The sequence below is a fragment of the Anabrus simplex genome, chromosome 3, assembly GCF_040414725.1.
Source record: "Anabrus simplex isolate iqAnaSimp1 chromosome 3, ASM4041472v1, whole genome shotgun sequence".
NCBI lineage: Eukaryota > Metazoa > Arthropoda > Insecta > Orthoptera > Tettigoniidae > Anabrus > Anabrus simplex.
Window position 1 is genome coordinate 503,385,934 of NC_090267.1, and position 22,797 is coordinate 503,408,730.

Genomic DNA, 22,797 nt, shown 5'->3' on the forward strand with positions numbered 1-22,797 from the left:
TCTTCCGTTAACCGCTCCCTTTACTCACATAGGTGCTACAGCAAACCCAGGTCCTATTTCAGCCGCTACTATCTTGAAGGAAACCGTGGACCAATTTCCAAGAGCTCTTCATGTTTGTCACTGTAATGTGCAGTCTTTGCTCTCCCAAACGCGCATGGATGAAATGCATAACCTGTTTTCTACGCGCCAGTTCCATGCAATTCTTATGTCTGAAACGTGGCTGAGCAGCAAATGCCCCAGTTCAGCTGTTGACATAGACGGGTACGTCCTTCTACGAAATGACCGCGAGGGGAAAGGCGGTGGGGGGTGGCTGCTTATGTTGCCAGAGACCTCAACCCTCAAGTAATTAGCCATTCACCTTCACAGTATGAACGTAAACCAGAGTTTTTGTTTATAGAGATAACACTGTCTAGAACGAAATGCTTGCTAGGAGTAGTTTACAAGCCTCCGAAAGTAGGGTATTTGACCGACCTTGAGACTGAAATACTAAACCTTCTGCCAGACTATGAACACGTTATTGTAATGGGCGACTACAACACAAATTTGTTAGACAATACCGCAGCTTCAACTCGACAGTTTCGTAACATTTTCGAAGCATGTAACATGACAATTTTACCTCTCGGACCAACCCACCACACTAATAGCAGTCACACCCTTCTCGATCTAATAATAACAAACAATTCAGCGAAAGTCCTGCAACATGGACAGACATCAGCCCCGGGGCTATCTGGACATGACATAATCTACCTGTCCTACCAATTACAAACTCCGAAACCAAGGTCGAAAATATTATCATTCAGGGACCTCAGACGAATTGACGCAGATAAATTAGAAGAAGATGCTCTTTCCGTGCCGTGGATGGAGATAAATCGCGCCAATAATCTACAGGAAATGGTCTCAACATTTAATAACCTAGTAACGCAACTCTACGATCGGCACGCCCCAGTGCGTACGAAAAAAGGTTCCAGAGCTCCTAAGCCGTGGATAAATGACGAAATTCGCCACTTAATGGCTAAACGAGACGCTGCTCATAGACGATACAAGCACTACCCAACGGAAGTGAACCACCAGACTTATAAAACACTGCGTAATAAAACGACCTCTAAAATTCGAAGCGCTAGACTACGTTACGCCCATAACTTGATTAGACCTGACGTACGCCCTGCGACGATGTGGAAATCTATGAAATATTTTGGTATCAATAACCAGAAATCTAACGATGAACTAAATGTTAACGTAGATGAATTAAACGACCATTTCATCTCGCCAACGGGAATTAATCCGGTCGTAAAGGAGAAAACTATTAATACATATGATAATACGCCATCTCCACAAAGAGATCAATTTTACTTCAGTCACGTCACACCGCAAGAAGTGATTGACTCAATAAAACGCATCAAGACCAAGGCTAGGGGCGTAGATAATATAGGCCATGAAGTGCTCATGAAAATTCTCCACCACATCACTTATCCATTGGTGAATATTTTTAATTACTCACTGCAACATGGGACTTATCCGGAAATATGGAAAATGGCCATAGTTCGCCCGCTTCCGAAAATAAGACTTGCGAAGGACGTCGGTGACTATCGGCCAATTAGCATCTTATGCATATTTTCAAAAGCTTTAGAATTCATAGTTCACAAGCAAATTACCGACTATCTTATTCAACACAATCTTCTTGATATCCATCAGTCCGGCTTTAGACCGAAACACAGCACCTGCAGTGCATTAACACATGTGACTGATGACATAAGGCAAGCTATGGACAACAAACAACTGACAGTTCTAGCGTTATTGGACTCAAGTAAAGCTTTCGACACTGTTGACAGGGACATACTTATATCCAAATTAAATAGTTTAAATTTCTCCGCGAGTGCACTCCAGTGGATCAGATCCTATCTCACCGGTCGCCAGCAGTGTGTACTTAATAACAACAATGAATATTCAAATTGGCGTACGGTCGACGTAGGAATACAACAAGGATCTGTACTGGGCCCCCTATTTTTCTCTTTGTATAGAAATGGCATATCTTCCGGATTAAAACACTGTAAATACCACTTATACGCTGATGACCTACAGATATATATACACAGCAAACCCGAAAACCTACACTCAGAAACACGTCACCTGAATGAAGACTTGATGACCATAGATATATGGGCCAGAAATCACGGATTAAAATTAAACCCATCAAAATCCCAGGCAATAATTATTGGTTACCCTAAATTACTTTGCAAGCTCAGTCGAACAGCGTTACCACAGTTGTCCATAAGTGGTACTCCCATACAGTATAGCCAAAATGTAAGAAATCTTGGCATAATATTTGACGAACATCTGTCCTGGTCTGCCCAAACTATATCTGTGTGTAGGAAAATATACGGAACGCTACGCTGTCTCAGTAAATTCAAATTCACTTTCCCTTTTAAACTAAAGAAAATTCTTGTTGAATCACTCGCATTACCTCATTTTGATTATTGCGACATAGTTTACAACAACCTAGGAGTAGACAGGGGAAGGAAATTACAGTGCGCTCAGAATGCCTGTGTAAGATTTATCTGTGGACTTCGTTACGCTGACCATGTCACACCGTCTTACACGCGGCTCGGGTGGCTTCGCCTGCAAGAACGACGCACACTTCATACTCTTTGCTTCTTGCATACTATTCTTAAAAGTTCTCAACCAGCCTATCTCCGTGATCGAATGAAGCTCCTCTCCACAGACCATAACAAAAATACCCGATCCTGCAGCACCATGTGTTTATCCCTTCCTGTACACAGAACAGCAATCTACACGAAATCATTCACCGTTACCGCAGCCCGACAATGGAATCTCTTACCAGTGGACGTCAGAAGCATGTCCAACAGCTTAGCTTTTAAACATGCCTGTGTCGAAATACTAGGTAAACATGCATGAATCATCAAATTATGACCTGAAAACACCTACTCCTACCGCCTCTTCATCATCATTTCCCTCTTCCTTTCACAAATATTCTTCTTCCTCTTCTTCTACTTCTTACTAATCCTTCTCTTCACCTCTCAACTGAAGGCGATATTTCGGTGTACTGTAGAAATGTATATATTTTCTAAACTTTTTCTTAAGTAGTTGTTATAGTAATCATTATTCATAATGATATTCTTAGTACTCATTCATAATTATATTCTTAGGACTAATTATTCATAGTAATATTCTTAGTACTCATTATTCATAATAATAATCTTAGTACTCATTATTCATAATTATATTCTGCACTTTACGTACGATTTATATTATATAGATGATATGATATTTTTTTTTAAAGTGTGGTTACTTTTGTTAATGGTATTACTGTTACTATTGTCCATATTATCATATTATTGTCATCAGTAGTTATTATTAAGTGTTCTAGGTTAAGACTGGTTAAGTGTAAGAAAGGGAGTACATCCCTAACTTTGCCAGGATAAATAAAACATATTACTTACTTATTACTTACTTACCATATCTGTTTATTGTGGTCTTGCGTTGTGCAAGTGAGGATCCTTTGCCTGAGGGGCGGAATGCCTCTTTGAACCTAACGGTGTGGCTCTGGGCCTATGTGGGGTGATTATGTTGTGGTGGTACCGCGGTTTGTTTCTGGGGATATATTTTGGGATGGCATGGTGACTTCACGGCATGTTGTTGAGGATGGTCTGTGTTCCTTTTATCCCTTTTTCGGGGCTGACGCATGTCCGTTGTAGTTTATCATGGTTGTTGTATTTGTATTGTGTTGTGTAGTTGGGTGGTGATGGCACCTTGGTATGGGCAAGTGTCTTGTCTTTAACGTACCTCCGTATGGTGGATATGGCCATTTTTCCTTACATGAATTCGCTACTCTCGGAATTAGCTTGTCTTGTTATGAGTAATTCGCTGGTTTCGTGTGTTCTGGTTTCTTCTTTTCCGGTCTCCATGCATTTCCTATTGATCTGATGTCGTCGTGTCTGTAATTGTCTCTTCTGTAAAGCTCATTTTTAATTTCATCTGCCACTCTATGGTGTTTTTTTCTCTCAGTGGATCTTCTAGTGTCTGTTGACATTGTTCGTTGGTCATCCTACCGTTCTGCGGATTTGCTTGTTGGGTATGGGACTAACCAGTTCTCCCCTAGTCGGTACTGGAATCTCACTGCTGTTAGATTATGGGGTCTACTAGTAGTATACTGCCTTCTTCACGTTACTTTGAGCATTTCCATGGACTTGACTTGTATTCCACCACTTATGTTTTATTTGTCTGCTATCCTGGTGGATAGGAGAAGGTGCCTGTTGCATTAATGGGACAGTGTGATGTGGATATCACGTATTTATAGACCAGGTAATGCTGAGATCCTAAAGGATAAGCGGTGGTATATGTAGTGTAGGTCATTCCTCGTTATTTTCCTTTAGGGTCTTCTAATCTGAGGTTTTTCATTGCCTTTTAATTTGATTGGATGTCCATTGTGGAATGAATTGTGTTTGTGATTCTGTGTAGTAGGTTAGTTATCAGATTCCAGATTGTGTTCCCTCCTGAGTTTCTTCTATCCCTATTTCAGTCCTGTTTGTTCCTTGGAGCTTATTATGGTCCAACGTTGTATTAACTTTGATCTGGAAGTTTTGATAGCTTGGTGCTAGTTAGTTGATCTGTTGTTGATGACAAACCTGATTGCGCACCCTCCATCTTGAAATTGTAGAGGTCTCCAACCGATCGTGCCTACTCTTCCCTTGCTATGAATTTGTTTACCTTTTAAGCCTTGGATTTTTCATGTTTAATACCATATTCCTGTTTACTTGAAGCATGACTTATTAATTGCGTATTGGTTGCTTGTCCTTATTCTTATTCAATTAGGTGATGTATTGCGATATGGAGAGTTGAACCGGTGTTAGTTGAAAATGTATTTAATGTTCTTGTCAGTGTAAGTTGGAATTTGAAAACGATTAATTCTTCACCGTGTCGTAGTCCTGTATCTGCTAAGTTCTAAACTCTGAATTTGTTCCTAATTTCTTGGATTATACCTGTATAATGACTTCTTCTCTGCGAAAATTTCTCCTGATCTACGTCCAAGTGACTTACGTTTTTCTGGTTCGGGTCAGACGTTGAATTACCTCGCTTGGTATTTCTGGGAGTATCTGGTTAGGGCTTCTGTGGGGTGTTGTCATCTGGTACAGTGTTCTTGGTATCCTGAGTAGTGTTTGATGTTCTCGATAATGGGTTATGGTTTAATGGTAATTTGAACCTGTGTATTGGGTTGGTAACTGAGCAGAGTGTGGAATTTACAATTACCTTTTAACTTTGGAGATATGAACTTTAATTGTTTGTCCTCTTTCCTGTATTGTAGGTATACCCTGTGCTTTACCCATACTTCCTCCAGTGCATGTGTGCCTTCGGTACTCTCTGAGTTTCTTGAGTGGTATACACTGGCCCTGACTCAATCAAGTGTAACAAATCTATGTTAATCTAAATTGTGAATTTGGTTACTGCGTAGTTTTCATTCACCAATTGCGCCTCCTTTTGCCCTCCCTTGCGCCTTTGCGTTTCCTTTATCTTTTATCGATGGTAATTGATCTGCCATGAAACAAGATGTTGCGCTCTTTTATCATGGAAACCCGATAGATAGGATTAATATTATGATGGTAATCTTGAAGCCTTAAAATGGACGCATGTCTATCAGAACTTTATGATAAAAGAAAGAAGATATAAACTATCGGTGCTGATTTTTAAGGTATGTGCAGGACCCGTGTGATGTTAAATTAAAAAGACGTGATCCTTCTAGCAATATGTGACAACTTTTGTATGCCTAGCTGGTGATTACTCTTTTGTTGCCTATGAATAACAATTTGGTGTAAATAATTGAAATCTACTGAACTTTAACATGTAGTTTAACATTAATTTGGTACAACAAAATATCTCGAACTACAAGGATGTGTATTGTAGAACTTTCTTCATGGAACTCTATGTTCAAAATGAAAAAGATATTGGTGTGCGAAAGGTATTTTTTAAAAAAGTTTATGTAAATTATGAACTTAAATTAAGTCTACAAGGTATGCTGAACTTTTGACCTTGTTTTACATTGTAAATGGTCTAAGTACTATGAGAATGGTGGTATATTATCCATCTTGCAAGCATGGTAAAGAAAGAGGTTCAGTGGTCTTTCTCTCATGCGATTGGTACTTCTAAATAATTTTCTTGATTCTTTGACCACTATATGGTAAGAGAATTATGTGAAGCTTCGGGGACGGAGGCTGTCACGTTGGTGACGAGTTTTAGCTCTCCCTAACCATATTAAGAATCTGCACTCATGCAAGAGAAATTAGTGTCATTCGGAAATTATTTCCGCCTTGTATTCAGCTAGTATTTTCTACGTGGCCCTGCCCACTTTATTTATTTGATTCCATCTTCGTCATTTTAACCATTGTATCCATGAGATTATATTACTTTAATGTTTACTCTTGGTCTTGTACGATTACGTGCCCTAAGTTGTAGTGTCTTCTTGTGGGCGAGTCTATGACTCTCTCTTTCCGTGCGGTGGGCCATGCTGCTTGTTGGCGTGATTCGCCATGCTTGAGTAATCACTGGAGTACGATGGAGGCAAGGCGTGTTTCGTCCTCACTTCTAAATCACTTTCCGATCTACCACATGGATACTGGGTAATAGTGTTTCTGCATAAGGATTTATCCCCTAGTGCTCCTTAATCAGATTCGGGGAACGTCTTTCTTTTAATTATGAATTTAGTAATTTCAAGTATATTTATTTTACGTGAGTAATGGATACTAGCATACTTCTGCAAACTTCAACAATGCAAGTAAGTCTCTTCTTCATTTCTGTCTTGGATCTGGTTCCTGCTACGTGAAGAAGTATGAGTTGAAAATCCTTCTATGAATTTAGTAATTTCAAGTATATTTATTTTACGTGAGTAATGGATACTAGCATACTTCTGCAAACTTCAACAATGCAAGTAAGTCTCTTCTTCATTTCTGTCTTGGATCTGGTTCCTGCTACGTGAAGAAGTATGAGTTGAAAATCCTTCGTCTTGAGTATCGTCGTGGGTCTCGGATTTATTATGTCGTCCTGTTTTATTTAATTACCTTAGGTTTTTCTAAGTTGGGTTTCCAAAATGTACCTAGTTATACATCCAAACCGTTTGGTAAAAAGAAAGTGTGCTTAATTAGACGCAATTTATTTAGTAATTCTATTGAGTAACTATGAAACTTCACAGTCTATAATTTTAAAACTACGCGAGATTTCACTTGGGTGCCAGTCGTTGATTCGTTTTAATTTCTTGTTTACCTCTGTTTCTGCTTATTTTATTTTGTCCGTGTATTTGTGATTCTTCCTTTTAACCTTCATATTTTTCTTATTGGATCCGTGTTGTTTTGGTTCTTGTGTCGCGGTTGCCAAGGTCTCTTGGCGTGTTTACGTCTCCATGGTAACTGGTGCCGGTTGTGATAGTGAGTGTTTGATGTTGTTTGGTGACGTTGAGGTTCTTTTAAGGATGTGTGTGGATATTGTTCCGCTTCTTGGGGATTTTTCATTTAGTTATACTTGCTTAAATGTAATTTTATTTATCGCCACCCCCCCTACCTTTTAATTCTTATATTTTTTTTGGCCTTCTGCCGGGTTATGTCTGCTATTTTCTCATCCGAGGCAAGTACTGGGGGCCGTGTGAAATCTCCTTGGTAATCAACCGAGGTGTTTTCTGAGTAATGAAAATGTTTATAAGTTAAAGAAATATTGTGAAAAGAAATATTTCTGGAAGATGCGATGCATGAAACATGTTAAAAATTTTACACGAAGTTCGGTTGTTTTGAAGTTATGCAAATGTACCATTCAATTTTATTTCTCCGCCCGGACGGTACATTCAGGTTTTACCACTACATTTAATTTTTTAACCCAGTTCGGGTGGTTTTAATTTTGGACGTTTTCCCTGATAATGATGGCTTAATTTCTTTTATTTTTAAATAATAAATACGTAAGTTATGTTCATAATTAAAACTTGTTCTCTTTATTGTAGACTGGAAATTTACTGCCGTACCAACACTTAATTTCGTTCATGGTCTCTGGGTAACCGATTGTTGTAACTAAGTGTTTGATGGTAATGAGTTATTTTTCCTGTCACCTTTACTTTCTTGCCAATGTTTAACTTCTGCTGCTGATAGTCGGTAAGGCGGCAGATCTTTTCTTCTTTCTTTCTTAATCCGTTTGTCCCTCGGAGTTAGCGAGTGATCTCACCTCATCAGATGGTGATTTCATCCCTACATTAACTCCATTAAGAAAGCCGGCTCCGAAAGTTGTATGCAGGTCTCGGACGTTCTGTAATACGAGTGTGTTGATACAAGATCAAAATTACTTGCTTATTTTTTTCTAAACCTTTTAACCGTTTGGGAACTTCAAAGCTGATAGGATATGGCAAGAAAGGGATACGTAAAGGTTTTTTCGCAGGGTTGGTTCAAATGACCACTTCTCATGTGCTATACAAAATTAGATTTCTCTGTTACAACGGACTGGGTGTGTAGAACTACTAACCAAATTCAGCACGAGATGCCACTGCACACACACCCATTCAGACTTACGTACATTATATAAAGCCCTTTTCTTGTGGGAATCAACTGTGCGCAATGGGGAGTACAATCATCTACTGTACTGCAGTCGATAGTGAACAGAACACACAATTGAAGAAGTAAAACTCAACTGCGAAATTTAGAGGATTTTAACTTATGTTTCTTCCTCAGGCCATCTGAAGATTGAGATTTCTCTTAATTCTAGCATATTTAAATCACTGTGTAGGAGAACGCGACACGTTTGAAGGCCTAGCAAGATAGGACATTATATCAAAAATAAGGTTCCTAGAAGGAAACCATAGTTTAATTTCAACGATTGCAAATTAAATTGATTGGTGAGCCCACTGCTACACTGGGGTGAAACTCTGGTAATTTCACGATTGAAAAACATGAGAGCTTAACTCTGAAATAATGTACTCTGAGAACAAGTTGTATTGCCCCCTATTTACCCGGTCAAACTCAGGGAGCGTGGACTGTTCGTGTGCTACCTGTCACAATTTTAGATGCATTTAAAGGACATAGATAGACGACAATACAAAACAAAACAATTTAAAACATTTTGACATTCATTTTAATATTTACACAAATAAAATAAAAATTTAACATCTCTTGCTAAACGTTACCTGAATTACTCACGAATTTACTATTTCAAAATAAAGATGTTTGATTATTAAATTACACTATATTAAAACATTTATTTATGATTTTAAAATAAGTACAAATGCAATAGGAGGTGAAGAGGAATAACAGTCTAAGGTACAGAAACTATAAAAGCTAGAACGGAACATAAGTGTAGGAACTTAATGCTGAAAGAGATGCATTGGAAGCTAGAAGGAACACTGATCTAGAGAACACATACCATACATTAAGAGCTGAAAAGGATCAATACTCTACAGAGAAATCATAAAGCCGGGCTGAGTGGCTCAGACGGTTAAGGCGCTGGCCTTCTAACCCCAACTTGGCAGGTTCGATCCTGGCTCAGTCCGGTAGTATTTGAAGGTGCTCAAATACGACAGCTTCGTGTCGGTAGATTTACTGGCACGTAAACGAACTCCTGTGGGAATAAATTCCAGCGTTTCCGAAGACTGTAAATGTAGTTAGTTGGACGTAAAGAAAATAACATTACATCATTAAAAACCATAAGAATAGGTATATTATGAGCTGGAAAAACCTGACTATAGGCAAGTCAGCATGAAATATACATGAATAGCTTGAATTAATCATTATTCTAGAGATTTAAGATAAAACATACATTAAGAGCTACATTGTATCATTGTTCTAAGAAATTAACATAATATCCAATGGCACGACAGCCATATGGGACTTTGCCTACCAAATAACAAGATTATATAACTTAATGAGCTAGAAAACGGTACCTTAGTCATGGGAATTACAGTAACAAAATAGACACGAGATGAAAAGCATAATTAATTAATCTAAGGGAACAGCACAGGAATAAGTTCATAAGAAGCTAGAATATAATATAAGTCCAAAACGTTAATGCCAAATTTACATGTAAAGCTTAAATGGGTCATTATTCAAGGAAATGAATACAAGAACAGATATACAATAAAGGAACCTTAAGCTATTGAGTACAAATATACATGAAGACCTGAAATGGACCAATATTCTAGGGAATTAACATAATAGGAACAATACGAGCTGGAATAAAATATTAATCTACAGAGTTAGCTTAGAACATTCATGAAGAGATTAAATGTATTCTTATTCTAGGAAATAGGTACAATACGGGCTAGAATATAACATTAGTCTAAGTAGTTAATGTATTGCTTGTACTTGTTCATTTTAGAAAATTGATCGATCTTATTCAGTTCATACTAATTCATTTTATAACTGGATTAATTCTGTCACTAATCGTGCCTTAAGAATTAAATAACAATCCGGAATAAATGAACAAAATCACTCACAACGCTGGAATAATCTGGCCCACCATGATGAACACGAGGTCAGATTAGGAACCGCATTCCAAATAAATGACACGGACAAAATAATATTTCTAACTACAACCACATCCATTCCATGCACTCAGGATACTCGACATTTATTTACAAAGTTATATCCGATTCCTAGGATTTATTTTTATTCGTGACTTTTACGGGGAAAAGGAAGTTGGATTGAATCGGCTGATGACCTTTTATTAAATTCTATTCTTCCGACACCTGACATATGACTTGTGATTGAACATGATTTATCACTTCATCGAATTTTACTCCAACATTACAACGACGATATATTCCAAAATAATTTTATTTTTCAGAAGACTGGGTAGAAACAGTAAATATGCAAACACGTGGGTTATAATTGGCTTCACTCTCCCACGTGGTCATTGAGTATCTAGAAATATTTATTATTAGAAATCAAATGCTGAAAAACCTTTCAACACGTGGTCCACTTTCATCCGAACGCATTGTACCCAATTACTAATGCTTTCCAAACTGATATATTTGCCCGCAGTCATACCATTTTCCAGGTAAATACATCTACAGTTGAGCACAACTTCACTTATTCTACATGAGCAAATCTAATTTCATTTATCACTCGCGACCTTTATGTCCCCTTTAACCCGGTTTCCAATTATTGTGTTATAATTTTCATTGATTTTTAAATCTACCATAGACATCTGAAATAAACATTTCTAGAAGATGACACAATTTGCAATATCGCGTGGCAATGCAGTGAATGAAGCACAACCTAAAATTTACCCCATAATGATTCATGAAATTCAAAATGATTCTTTAAATTCTCATTTATTCGGAGGGGTAATTAATTATTAAATTCTTATTTTTAGAGATTACACTGGGGTGGTAACATTTCAGATAAACTACTGTACTTCTAGTCTAATAGCACCCAATACACCTGTACCTGGGTAACAATGAAGAAAGAAAATAGTTCAAAACTTCTATAACTAATAGCACTACAATGCTACTGAAGAAGATGGTTTAATTTTCTAAATAAATGGAAATATTATATTTACAAAGATCTACTCATATTTAGTGATGAAACTCGATTCCCGTCTGTGGTCTGTTAAGTTCCTTTACCCTTCATATCCTTCCTTCGATGCTAGCGACACTTACATGTTTAGTGTAACATTTTTGTAGTTGGTGATGAATCCCACGTTGACTGAAGTGATCATCTTGGAATTATAGCTGACATTCTAAAGCTGGTTCGATCCTGGGTCTGTAGTCCTTTTCCAAACCAAGTGAGTTAGTCCAGAATAAATATTTCACGTCTCAAGGAAATCTTAACTTAGCTGTTAGTAAAATTACAATTACAATTGGCGTTTTTACTACACAATTGCTCCCCTTAATCGTTTACTTGCTCCAGACAATGTTCCACTTCGCGCACAATCGGTAGACACAAATTTAGCCTTGAACCGTGACAAGCTTATCACGTGATCTCTCACACACTTAACTGCAAAGAGGAAAGAAAAATAAATCAAGATGACGACCTGAGCTCGCCACAACACCTAGCTGAATAAAATCAGAATCTGTCCCCACTAATATCTTGAAAATAAAACATATCTTAGGATTATGTACGCGAAAAGCACACTTTTGATGGGGACAGTATATAGTATCTTAGTCTTACTTTTACCTGTACATTACTCTAACAAAGTTTGTGCAGTGACTTCGTAGAAGAGTGTCACCGTCAGCGCAAACTTTGTTGAGATGCCAGCCAGAGTTTTTTTTCTTCGGGGGGGGGGTGGCCGAAGCCCGCTCCCCCCGCGTGACCAACGACTCAATCTACATGGCCTCCGACATGCTATTATTTCTAAGAAGAAGAAAGAGTTAGCAGGGAAGAGTGGGAAGTGATACAAGGAGTATCTGCCTGTTTCCATGTCAGACACGCTACCAGGTGATATTGTATTAGGTATATGGTGTTGAAGTTTGGTATTGAAGGGTCAGGGAAAAACCACATAGGCAGAAAGAAGAAAGAGCCTACATGTAAAACCTGACATCTTTTGATAGCACATGCAAGGATGTGGGCTGGAAAAAGACCAGAGGTTGTGTTAGTTAGGAACAGGTAACATGCACAAAACATAAACCAATTCCTTGCCATTCCATCGTCTGGGGATCAGTCCGTCTGGGCACTGCTGTGACTAGCACGGTCCTTGCCGGTTGCGGAGCCATGCGTCAAGTACCACTAGGGCCCGCCGCACGACTCCACCTCCTTGGGGTACCTCGTACCCAGTCTCCGATCCCGGAGAGTGAGGCCAAGCCCGCCGAGGCGGGGGCCTCCTGGAAGGGGGTGGGTCATGGCGCCGGGCCTCCTTCCTCTTTGCTCGCGCCATGGCCCGGTAGACAGGGCGATGGGAGGCCGGGTGGCCCCCCGAGCAGTTGGCGCACACCGGCGCGTCTCTAAGTGTTGCGCAGGCCGTGTAGTGGTGATCACCGCCACAGCGGTTGCACCTCACCTCGAGCCCACAGCTGACCTGACGGTGGCCCCACCTCAGGCAGCGGAAACACTGCAAGAGCTGCTGAGGGGGACGTTTTACTCTCACCTGACTGCCGCTACCCGCTGAGGTCCTCTCCTGATTGGCTCCTCGGTTGACTGCTGTCCTGGGAGCAATCTTGGGTTGCCGCTGGGCGGCCCTCTCCTAGTAGGCCGGCGTCGCCTTCTGCTTCATGGACCGGCGTCGTCTACTTCTTCTTCTTCTTCCCGGGCGTGTCTTCTCGGCAGGGGAAGAGGCCTCGTCCTGGTGGCCCTCCTCCCGGCCTGGTGACCCCAGGGTGGCTGATGGCTCCGCTGCGTCGCCGTCTTCTTCCTCCTCCTGGCTGGCGGCGGCGGCGGCGTCGGTCGGTGCTAACGCCTGACTGCGTTCCCTGTCCTGTGGGGCGCACATCGAGGTCTGCAGCTCGATAGACGTGCTGGCAGGCTGGGCCTGGACAGCAGCCTCAGAACGCCAGGGGGCGTCCTCCTCCACTGAAGTCGCACAGTCGCGGCGCCAGAGGGCGTCATGCCGCACCTCCGTGGTGGCGTCGCTGGTCGCCGGCTGGGTGGCCAGGATTAGGTCGGTGTTAACCGCCCTATTCCTTAGCCTCCTCGGCGTCTCCCTGGTCTCCGTCGCAGCCCTGACTGCGCCGGTGTTCATCCCTGGCACGCCGTCCCTCCCTGGTAGACGGATGACCTGGAACAGAGTAGAAAGCTCTTTCTCTGCGTCGCGCATCCGCTCCTGGTCGTGATGCCGGATAATGAGGCCTCCTGGTAGGAAGCTCTCGATGGCCATGGTTGTCGAGATGATCCTGCCTCCTCGGCGAGGGCGCCGCATTCTGTCCAGGACGAGGCCCCGTTCAGAAGTTACAGGGCGCTCCGCCCTGTAGTATACGAGCAGCGCCTCGTACTCCGGATCGGTGTGGCCTTCGGAGAAGAAAAAGCCATCAGGGGGGTCGCACCCGTCCCTGTACGGCTCCGTCTCCACTTCGATCTCCGGCTGCCCCTGCTGCGGCTCCGGCTCGGGTGCAGGCGACTCGTTGTCCGCCGTAGTCATCTCGTTGACCTCCGCTGCCCAGCAGTAGTGCGGCGATCGCCACACGTCCGTCTTCTTCATCCTGGTCCTCCTGAAAGAGAATAAGCGAGCACTGAGAAGTGCTCAGCTCAGACAAAATCTCTTTCGAAGTTGTACTAATAAGTACAGCTGCCTGGTTAGCACTTGAAAGTACTGAGCGCCTGGCAAGGAGAGAGAAAGTGGAGCGACAGGCACGTACGACCTCTCGCTACGACAGTCAGCTGCTCCTTTGCCAGCCATAGCCCGCTGCGATGTCCTTTAATCCTCGGCAGTTCGCCCGATCTTACGGGAGCTAGCGAATGAGAGATGTTCTGTTTCTTGTCTCTAGGAGCTCTGACAGCCTTACCCTCCTGTAAGAGCGGGTCAATACATTACGATGTTTTCTGCGATGTGCATGTGTTCGCGAAGCAGAATTGTTGATACTTGAGAGTTTATTTGTTTCAAAATCTGTTTCCTTTTATTTTTGAAGGTAAATAATTACGATTATGGTATTAAATAAAAATGCTATAGATCGTTTGTGTTGAGAGTTGCCTGTACTCAAAACGGTTACCGTACATTATCAATGTCACACTGAAGACCAACAATCCCATTCTTTTCCGATGTTGTGTTGTTGAGTTCAATTCTGTAAAAATAAAAAGTCGAAAACTAACGGTACTAGTACAACTTGTCAGGAATTTCCTGTGGATCCAGAACTGAAAAGGAAATGGCTAAAAGTGACTTCACGTGATAAGTTTGAACAATCATAGTTCTTTCGAACAACTGTGACCTCAGATTCTTAAGAATAAGAAACGGGTCAGAGGTTAAAACTAACAGCCGACTTGGAGTTTCTGGATGAGGCACAATGCTCCTCATTCGCTTGCCTTTAGAAAATCGTTTCATTATAGCTACATTGGTTTTATGTTTATCAGTTGCGACGTGATAAAGGTGTGAAGTTGGAGGCTGATAAATTCTTCGTAAAGAAACTCGCTACAGGAGACAAACGACAAATTAGGAAGCAAAATTGTGTGTTAGGTAACACAGGTTTTTCCTTAGTCAGTGATACACTTTCTTGAATGTCTCCATTGGGATTTACAGAGGCCTTTAGAGTCGGAATATGGCTTGAAATATCTTCTTTTCCAAAACATACATCAAGTTTGACATTTATTGGCATTTAATCAACAAGTAAACTGCACAATAATTCGGCCTTATTGAGATTTTCAGCTTCTGCAGTGAGCCTGGCGTAACTTCAGTTTGAAGACAGACTTTTCCTAGAAACGAGACAGAGATCTTTTACTTGGCTGTTTAATTGACTTATATGGTCCTTTGTGAATTTATATCCTTCCCGCGAACAATAATGCACGCATTGTTTTATTGAAATGAAATGGCATAAGGCTTTTTTAGTGCCGGGAGGTGTCACCAGGTGCAGTTCTTTTGATTTGACGCCCGCAGGCGAACTTCTCGTCGTGATGAGGACGAAATGATGAAGATGACACATACACCCAGTCTCCGTGCCAGAGGAATTAACCAATTTTGGTTAAAATTCCCGACCCTGCCGTAAATCGAACCCGGTATCCGTGTGAACAAAGACCAGCACGCTAACCATTCAGCCATAGAGCCGGACATTATTTTATTGAAATTTATGAAATGCATTCCACTTCTCTTAGTGAACTGGTCTGCGAGAATTTCATTCCAATTATTATCAGAAGTACATCTCCAGTAACAGCAAAAGTGTTTGAGAAACCGAAATACTTAAATAGCAAACCCATAAGACACAAAGTTCTGAGTGTGTAAAGTTGCTGCTTCGAATCAAGACATGCTGCATCTAGCGTTCAGGGGCCATCTATCAGCGCCAAACGGAAAAATTTACAACTACTACCCATAAGAAGTAAGCAGGCTTATTGCCGAGACAATGACATCGTAGCAGGCTATATCACATTATCTGAATGGTTCCGTTGGACTGTGGTCCGCACTCCACTCTGATCTTTTATCATGCAAATGATACTCTTGAATTTGCAATCCACGTATTTCGCTCTTCGACAATGAGAGACTAACATGATTGAGCCTTATTAGCCAATGCATCACAGCATCTCTCTCCGAAAAGGAATGAGGAGAATTGTTACCCGTTTCTGCACCCATAAATAATGTACAACAGGAATAAGCTGTTATAAGTCATAAATCTGGACTTGATAGCAGATCGTAAAGAAGTTAACATGTTATAGCTTTTGTAATAAATTATACTCTGTACTAGGGTAACAAGGACACATTTGCCTACAATGCTCTGTTCTCGTCTGTGTAATGCCGACAAGGAACAGCATGTAAATGCATTATTATCTTATTATGCATCGGTTATTTATACAGGGGTATTACAAAATGGTTATCGTTGACTGGGGATGAAATGATAACTAAAAATGTAAAGTACAAAAATACGAAACTAAATGGAGGGTGTGTGTCTGTTAGGTTTTTAGTCCAGACGCTGGCTGGGTTCTGAGACGGCGGAAAGACTACGTGTATTCTTTCTAGGCAAGATGAAGAGTGTCTCGGTGAACCATTGCAATCCTCACAGGGCTCGAATGTGCTATTGCAACACGACTGACTCCATGAACAGCTGTCACAGTTATAAATGAGATGTTGTAGTGCATAGAGGAAATAAGTCTGACGATTTGGAGCGACTGGAAAATTTTGTGAGATGGACAGCAGGTAATGGCATGATGATAAACGGGTCAAAATTCATGTTGTAAGTTCCACCAATAGGAAAAGTCCTCTGAGCTTTAAATACTGTGTTGATGTGGTGACAGTACCTCATAGGAAGCATTGTAAGGACCATCGTGTAAATATAAGGAAAAATATTAATTGGGGTAATCACGTAAATGGGATTGTACTGATCTCTGCACATGGTTGTCGGTATTTGGGGGTTATAGTAAGGACATAAAGGAGAGGGCAAGATTCTGGCAAGACCACAACTAGAGTATAGTTCCAATGTATCGGACCCTCCCCAGGACTACGTGATTCAAGAACTAGAAGAGATCCAAAGGAAATCAGTACGAATTATTATGGTTGATTTACGACAAAAGAGTAGTGTTACGGAAATGTTACACACTTTAGACTGGGAAGACTTGGGGGTTAGAAAACGAGCTGCTTGACTAAGTGATATGTTCCAAGTTGTCAGTGTAGTGATGGCGCTTAATGAAAATAGTAGACAAATGAGCTTGAATGGTGTTTTAAATTTGGAATTCAAGAAGACTAACGGGGGCAAAAATTCGTTTATAAGAAGAGGAATTAGGGATTGCAATAATTTACTAAGGGAAATGTTCCATAAATTTTGAAGTTTTTAAAAATAACTTAGGAAGAGTCTAGGCAAACTCATAAAGCCAAGAGTTATATGGATTGGCAATTTTATAAAGTCTAAATTAAACTATTTACCATATAATACTGCATCATACAACATGATTTGCAAATAACAATTATTGAAATATAAATTAAAATTGTTCAAATAATCGTAATAGAAATTGCAAAAGAAATGAGAACTTTTTAAACTCACGATTTTAATTGACATTGGGATATTCGAAATATGTATTTTTTTATATCAATATGTCTCATGGCCGGAGGTCATCCGAAAATTTGTGTAATGTAACTCGACAAAATGTGTAATGGTAGTGACGTCACATTAGTCGTTACCGTAGGCCTTGGTCACCAAGGATACTGCGGTTCTGTATTTTTATAAATACAGTGTGTTTAAATAGAAAGTGTACCGTCAGTGACGTCACATTTGTCGTTATCGTAGGCCTTGGTCGCCAAAGATGCTCTGCGAAATGATGCAAAATGAATCGTTCTTTATCAATAATTGAGTTACATTTGTTGAAGGACATATTCACGATAATTACTTTTTCACAAACGGAGGTTTTATTGTACTACTTTACAGTGTTAATTGTTATACATTAATTTGATTGTCCTTTAGGCTCACCACCAGGTCTTCTGGTCTCGACATGCCGCCCATTGTTCATTTTTATTGCAGAACTTTTTTCCATTCTTAGAAATTTTTTTTGAAAAAATGTCCTCGTCTTTAAACCCAGACACCATTCATTGTTGTCGAATCAAAATCTATATTGCACCCATAAGCGAATTTACGTAATTAATTTACAAATTAAGAGTTGAATATTTCGCATATTGGGATACTACAGTAGGCTGTGAATCTAGCAGTCACAAAGGAACTTTCTGGCGCCAGCCAGTCGGCAAGGAAAATCCTCGAAACACATCTTAGAGCACGAGCAACTTGTAAACCGCCCTGAGTTCTGCATCCAATAAATTTTATGGTACCGCCTAGGAGTGGCGACTTTCTACTTGGTTCTCACGAGAAAATCACGCGTTGAGGCCTGACCTACTTTGCAGGACAAAGAAGACGATAACACCCACCAACCCTCGGGAGAAAATGGAAGCATCCACGCTACGAAGAGCGCGAAAGTCTCAGCCAATCACAAAATTCTAAATTTGAATGTCCTGTCATAGCGGGAATCTACAGTCAGTATTTCGCTATTTGAAGCCCGGAGTAGTGGTGAAAAACAGTGTCCTGACTTCCTAATAATATTTGAAAATTTATCAGTGCGTAGGTGTGGTCAATTATTGGCTAATTAATAAAAATTTAACTACACACGGAAGAGTAGTATCGCCCAGGAGATGAACTGTCATGGCGGGAAGGAGCCATTCGCTGGAAGAAAATAACGCCGGTGATGCGCGCCGTCGTGTGGATTATCCTGTGATCGTTTCCCACGGCGCAATATAACAAGTAAGTCAGACCGAAATTAGGAAGATTTTGTACATAAATTTGAAACTTTAACCTACGGATGTATGAAAAAGCGCTCCCGAGTGCAAAATCATTACGCCACATCCCTTCCACAGAACTATTTTCAAGGTGGGGGAGAACTCATTACATAACCAGCGAGCAGGGTGGTGAATCTTCAGTGGTTGACGGTGTGAGACGGTGTGACTGTGTGTTTCACTGTGTATCCTGTTCGTGGGTTAGTTGAATCTTCAGTGTGTTTAGAGTATGTCAGCTAATTCAGTTAGTCAGCTTTGAACTTTACTTTTGTCTGGTAAGAAAGCGATTAGAGACACTTGTTAGCATCCGAGTGAGCCATGTATTTTACTTGGGAGAGTAACATTTCAGAAATGAACACTTTAACAAACTTTACTTTACGTTGAATTTATGCAGAGATAACCGGCAATAGCTACACTTTCAACACTTGGCTTAAATGAACTCACATTACGAATCGAGAGGGACAAGTCCATGTTTTCAGCCTAGCTGCATAAAACCTCTCTAATCCACGGGTAGTTTGACATTTGTTGGAAAGCTATTTTATTCTTCATTTTTGGGAGGACGATCAGCATAAATTTCTCCACATCATTGGAAACTGTACTTTAGCTTGCTTTTACCACTTACAACAAACTGTTTTGGCAAGCGAGATGTATTCGGGGAGAAAATAGTTAAAGCAGACAGGGAGGAGAATGACTTTTCTTAAATGAAGGCCGCTGTGGTAGAGACCTTGAGCAAACTGTTATGTTCCGAAGAGGTGAATAACCGGCCAGCCACTAGTTAAACGAAAACTGAGAGAGGGTGTGCAGACCAGCAGGTGATTTTCAGGCAGGTAGCGGAGAGGAACTTCCGTCTTCACGACAGGAGTCTATGCAGTGCTATCGTCTAATCTTCACTGGAGTGCGAGAAAATGCGAGTGTTTATGTTAATGTAAGCGTGTGTAACGCCATGATAAAAATGTATCAAATTTGCGTGTGTGAAAATCTGGAATACCACATCAGCTTCAAGATGGAATTCTAATTCACCATGACCGAGCCCGGAGGGTGAGCCAACATGCCTCCATCACCCAGGTATGAGCATCAATAAATAATGTAAATAAATATGTAGGACCGTGCCTAATCGATGATCAAATGTAGCTTAGACTGTTAGGTAGGATTGTAAATAATTCACATTTTAATAATCATAATTATAATTATAATAATAATGATAATAATAATAATAATAATGATAATAGTAATAATAATAATAATATTTTTTTGCGCTTTCAGCTAGGGTTATTTGCGCACTTCCTTTATGTAGATGTGTTTGCGTATTGTTATGGATTATTCTGTAGTATGTCACTTTGACAATTTAGGATGTTATATTATTTGATCTCAATGAGTGTAATGCCGATTCATAATAATAATTATTATGATCATCATGTTCTTATAACATTGGTTTTGAGCGATATTTCTGTTGGAGTTGTGAATTTGTAGACGCCGCCTTGTTGATTTTAATGCTTATTTTGCTATTTTGCGCATTCAGCTTGTTTTATGTTGTGGAATTATCCTTCAGGTGGCCGTTTCCGGTAGTTTTTATCCCGTGTATTTTGCAACGATTTTGGTAGACGCGAGTATTTATTTCTGTGTAGTTGCGGTTACACATCTTTCTATAGCTGTGTTTTGAGAGGCAATCTCTTTTTTTTTAAGAAACAGGTAGTGACAGGAAGCCATTGATGAGTCAGCTCTGATATTTTGTGATATGTGAAGCAGAGAATGGTCTAGAGATCGAGCTAAATGAATAATATCCCTGATGATCTACGTTGATAATGGAAATGTGATATTTGGACCATGTCATGAACTGTCGTAAGAAATAGTGATGTGCACGACAAATATTTCGCCCGCCGGATACGAGCGAGGCTGTATTATGAGGTACTACGTCGAGATTAATGATGAATAGAATTGAGAGATGAATAATTTAACCAAGAGTGTTAAATATGTTACGACATGGGTTATGATTGTAGGCAGGAGCCTGTACTTTGTTTCATATAATTCCAGGGAAAGTAGATGCTCGGCAAATATGCTAGGCGTAGTACATGTGAGCAGAGCGACGAATCAATGTGTACTTTTGATAGTCATGTAAAGTCATGGATGACATGGAATAGCGGTAATTATTGTCCATAAAGGTTAAATAGTATCATGGCCAGACATTTGTCATCTGAGGTTAGAGATTGCCGTCAAATTCACAATATTTTTGCTACTCGTAGCGGGGTAAATTCTTCTGTAGACTCCGACTTTTGCGCATTTCATCCTAATTAATTTTTCACTAGGCAGCGATGTTGGGACCCAGTTGTGTTAATTTGTTATTCTTTCTGAGTGTACCTTTTATTACTGTTTATTTGTAGGATGTGATCGTACGTGAATTATTTATATTTGATTTGATGTAAATAGATAGGTGTAGTTAGGCTAGTTTTGATTTCCGTATTTTTCTTTTGTTGGAGCAGTGCTTCTCCGTTAACAGATTTAATTATGTAAATAAGATTCCATGTGTTAGGATAACGGATCATCGATTAGGTCACAGTCAAAACCATAGTAGTGGTATGCTCATACCAGACATTCAGTAATTACCAAACCTTTAAAATCCACTACATTTTGTTTAGGAAATGAAGCGATCTTTAATAAACCAGTTGTATATAAAAACTGCCGCAATGAATGAGGTAAAATAAGATGGCATCTGCCTCCATCTAGTGGTGGTACCACAAATAATGAATTCATAATGAAATGCAGTCAGCGGCAAAATCAGTAAAAATTTTAATGTACAAGGATCGCTTTCATTTGAAATGTAATCATGAGGCACTTGGCCTAACCATTTGGATTATTTTTTAAGAAGTCCAGGCTATCACAGTCATGCAGGTAAAATTTTAATAATTAAATGAGTGATTGTAACACTCAGGTTCATGTTTCAGTAATTTCCTTTTCAACCATGAGTAGTTTGAATGTGATAGTGGTTACGTGGTAAATGAAGTACGATGTCCATGGCTGTTTTCTTTGAATTATTCCTTATTTGTTACACTTGGTTAGTGCAGTCCATGATTATTTAAAAGCTGGGTGTTTCCCAACTAAGCCACATGTTTTATAGATTTGATAAACTCCTCTGAGTCAGTGTTGATTTGATGACGTAATTAATTAATTAATTATTCAATTACATTAATTATTTTGAGAGACATTTTACGTAATACAATTCTGTACTTCAAATGAGGTGGTATTTCTGACCAGATTTTTGAATTTATTCACGTCATCGTCTTGAAGACAGTGTCAACATAGTCTGGAATATTTTAATTAATTTGATTAACCTTCAGTCAGTTTTATTCGGCAGATATTTGAGTTATTGTAAGGCAGATCCTCAATCTTTAATTTTCTTAGTCTCATTTATTTTACTTTGTTTACATTTTTCACCAGTTTAGTTTACTTAAATTTTGGCACTTTGCACTTTATTCAATAAATCAGTTTGTTATTTAAATTTTAATTCAGTCTTTGGGTACCGTCATTTATAGTTAGTTTACCCCAACTTTTCATTTCCTCACTCCCTGATCGACGGGTGGCCTATCTTCGGGGATAGCATTGGACGGTCCGCGACTGAGGAAGAAGAGTCTACATGCAGCGGTGAGTATCATTTAAATGTCATTTATTACAGGAGCAGCCGGCGCACAGAAGAAGGAAGAAATCCACCGCAGTTGTTGCCTTGAAAAGGGCACAATATATATAAAATAACTTGTCCTGACTGACTGACTGACTGACTGACTGACTGACTGACTGACTGACTGACGGATTCATCATCGCAGAGCCAAAACTACTGGACGTAAAGAAATGAAATTTTAGGGATATATTCATATTAAGATGTAGGTGCTCGCTAAGAGAGGATTTTTGGATATTCCTTCGCTAAGCAGGTGAAAAGAGGGGTGAAATATT